We start from the raw sequence: 3,967 nt of genomic DNA on the forward strand, positions 1-3,967 counted from the left end.
TTTTTAGCTAGCATAACAACAAAAATCATCTTTGCTTTAACCTTTACAAGGAAAGTAACTCTGAAGTGACCAGTCTGCTTCATCTTCTGTATTTTTGTTTTCCTCAGCCCTTTCTCTCTATAAATCCAAAAATGCTCAATATGAGGTTATGTTGTAGGAGTTATTAAGAAATTATTTTAAGTAGATATAGAGGAAAAAGGGTCCTTGGAAATTTTTTGTTTCTTTTAAAGCAGCTCCAGAAATGTTTATTGTCTAGCAGGAAAGCCCTGGCTCTCAGAGGCTCAGGGGATTGGTTTGACCAGGCAATCTTTGATATGCAATTGCAAGCCATTCAAACCTGGATTCCGCATACTGCGTCTGAGCAAGGGCCATGGCCCTTTGCACTCCCTAGTGCTGCTGGGCCTGTTGGTCTCTGTCAGGCCATGGATGCAGGTTCAGCAGGATGGGGTTTGTTAAAGTTGTTAAGAATCAGGCCTACTTTGAAAGATACCAAGTGAAATTTAGAAGATGATAAGAGGGCAAAACTGATTTCTGTGCTCAGAAATGCTTGGAGATACAGGATAAAAATAAATACAACACACCCAAATACAGAATGATAGTTCGTGTAACAAAGATATCATTTATTAGATTGCTTATGCTCGTATAAAAGGGGATATGATAGTGTGTGCATCATAGGCATACTAACTGCCAAAATATGGTGTGAAGGTTGGCCTGACAAATTATGCTTTAGCGTATTGGGCTGGCCTGCTGCTGGTCCACTGGCTTCTCAATAGATTTGGCATGGACAAAATCTATGAAGGCCAAGTGGAGGTGACTGGCAATAAATACAATGTGGAAAACATTGATGGTCAGCCAGGTGCCCTTTATCTACTATTTGGATGTAGGCCTTGCCAAAACTACCACTGGCAATAAAGTTTTTGGTGCCCTGAAGGGAGCTATTGATGGAGGCTTGTCTGTCCCTCATAGTACCAAACAATTCCCTAGTTATGATTCTGAAAGCAAGGAATTTAATGCAGAAGTACATCAGAAGCACATCATGGGGCAGAATATTTTAGAGGATATACATTACTTAATGGAAGATGCTTACAAGAAACAGTTCTCTCAATACATAAAAAAAAACAGTGTAACTCCAGACATGGTGGAGGAGATGTATAAGAAAGCTTATGCTGCTATATGAGAGAATCCAGTCTATGAAAAGAAGCCCAAGAAATAAATTAAAAAGAAGAGGTGGAACCATACCAAAATGTCCCTTGCTCAGAAGAAAGATGGGGTAGCTCAAAAGAAGGCAAGCTTCCTCAGAGCTCAGAACTGGGCTGCTGAGAGCTAAACCAAACAATTTTCCATGAGAATTTTTCAGATAAAGACAATATACTTATGGACTGAAAAAAATAAAAACATAAACTGGGTCAACCCAAACATGGCAATTCCTGCCACCTTCTTCTTGTCCTTGCCTCACATGTGCCTGGAAACATGGCCACCCCCATATATCTCCGTGTGTGGAACATCATGGCGCTCTGCATTTGCATATTGAAAGGCTAGATGGGAGGGTCAGTTTTTCACGGGCTACCTGAATGACATGCCTGGTCAAACCAATCCCCTGAACCCTATGCAAACCAGACATCACCTCCTCCAGTCTCTTCATATTAACTGACTGATTTCAGCCACACTTGGGGTTTTCTCTTTGCTCCAATACCCCCTCCCTCTGTCTCCGCATGGGGGAGCTGTTTTCTTCTTTCTTCCTTCCTTCTTTCTTGCCTATTAAACCTTTCACTCCTTAAAACAACTTCATGTGCATCTATGTCATGTTATCAAAACCAGTGCCAGGACCAAGAACCCTGGTGTTCCTCCACTCATCAGATCTGTAGCAGTTACAATGGGGACCAAACCACTATGTCTTTACTGTTAATAAATTGGGTTTAGATTTCCATCTTAGAAGCAACAAAAATTCCTGTTTTAATTTAGTATTGTTTATATTTGATCTAGATTGTATAGCCTGAGCTCTTCAAAGTTTTTTAGCAATGCAGGAAAAAATATTAGGAAACAATGTGCAAACGTATAAAGAAAATTTAAGAAAATATTTGGTTTGATTTATTAAGATTCACGTTATAAGATTATACATTATAAGAAGAGAGAAAAAAACTGGTTTAAACCTAAGACATTAATAATTCAACAAATGCTTATTGAATTCAGTGTGAGCAAAGCTCTAATAATGCAAAAATGAACAGTTTCTTGACTAAAGTCTAGTAAGGGAGAAAAATTGGAAAACAATAAATATGAAGTGTAGAAAGATTATACAAAAAATACAAAAGGAGAATAAACAACTAACAAATTCATAGAAATTAACCAATTACTTGAGTAAATTGGGATATACTTTTCAGAAAGTTTGAAATTTGAGCTGTGCCCAGATGAATGAATAAATTTCCAAGGTAGAGGGGAAATAACATTTCTGAGATCAGGAGTAGCACTGTGCAAAATTTCAAATGTATTTTTGTAACAGACTCAAGGAAAGAATAATTGTTCTGTGATAGGACAACTTTATAATAAAAGTGAATAAAACAAAGGAAGTTAGAAAATTATGTGGATCTTTAAAAGTACAAACTGTAAAGCACTTATTAATGATGTCATGGGTTGAGACACATTGACTTTTAGAAAGTTAAGTATATACAAGAAAACAGAGAACATTAGACTTTCGTATTAGTTCACATTTGGCATTTTTAATGATTTTCAGTATGATGAACATTACTTATCAGGCAAAAGTTAAAAATATTTAGTAAGAGCCAATATGAAAGAGACAAAGAACTAGATAATGTAGAATAGGTATAGGTGCCCTTGGAATTTGTTATTTCCATCCATATGAGAAAAGCTAATCAAACTAGAAACCAATGAGTTTTCTTGGTCCCATAAGGGCATTGTGTTAACAGGGAAAACTGCCACCTTCAAATTGAGAGAGACAGATAACTCCAGAGAGTTGCAGTTTGAGATGTACTATCTAGAGCAGAAGTTGTTGGAGCCAAAAACTGGTAGGAACACTTAAATGGTAATTTTGATGAATTTTGGGAGACTGGGTGCTGGTAACTGAGTGTGGATTAGCAGGAGAGTCAGAAATTCCAAATTTTAGCAGTACCCCCACACTTTCAGTGGGTATTGCCTTCAGAAACACAACCAAGTTCTCATAGTGAAGAGCCAAGATAGATTCTCTATTGGCTCTGAGTGTGGCGGGGAAAGGTAACCAAAAAATTGCCAAGAGTTTCCTCCATAACAAAGGGCCACTACCCAGGGGAAATAATTCATAAAACCATGTTCTACCTAGGGAAAAGTCTTAGAGTATTGTCTGAATTCAACCTTCTTTAGCCTACCTGTATCAAATAAACACAGGGGCTGGTGGGGAGCACTTGTGAAGGTGACAGCCCAGGGACACAGCTGTACTAAGAGGCTAATATTTAAGCATGAGATTATAGAATGCTTCCCTGACACAACCTTTGCAGAATTATGACAGTATGAGAAATCTGACATAGCTGACTCCATCTTGCTTCTATCTTCTAAACTGTCCTTGCTTATTCTTTGGCATAACTAACTTTGGGAGCAATTTTGTTTAGAGTTTAACTTTAAAGCAAGTATGATAACAGCCCTTCCTAAACGTAATCTCTCCATGCTTGGTGACAAAAACTACCTTTGTAAAACTAACGAATTAAGGCCAGGCATGGTGACTCACGCTTGTAATCTCAGTGCTTTGGGAGGCGGAGCCAGGAGGATCACGAGGTCAGGAGACCGTGACCATCCTGGCTAACGTGGTGAAACCCCGTCTCTACTAAAAATACAACAACAACAAAAAAAGAAAAATGAAATTAGCCAGCTGTGGTGGTGGGTGTCTGTAGTCCCAACTACTCAGGAGGCTGAGTCAGGTGAATGGCATGAAACCTAGAGGCGGAGCTTGCAGTGACCCGAGATCGCGTCACGGCACTCCTCC

The 3,967-nt window shown here is 38.8% G+C and overlaps 1 pseudogene; it reads left to right on the top strand.

The window, feature by feature from the left end:
* The first annotated feature begins 442 nt into the window (after window positions 1-442).
* LOC111544404 lies at window positions 443-1,327 on the top strand (annotated as a pseudogene).
* Window positions 1,328-3,967: the final 2,640 nt, after the last annotated feature.

The sequence above is a fragment of the Piliocolobus tephrosceles genome, chromosome 4 (assembly GCF_002776525.5).
Source record: "Piliocolobus tephrosceles isolate RC106 chromosome 4, ASM277652v3, whole genome shotgun sequence".
In the NCBI taxonomy this organism is placed as follows: domain Eukaryota; kingdom Metazoa; phylum Chordata; class Mammalia; order Primates; family Cercopithecidae; genus Piliocolobus; species Piliocolobus tephrosceles.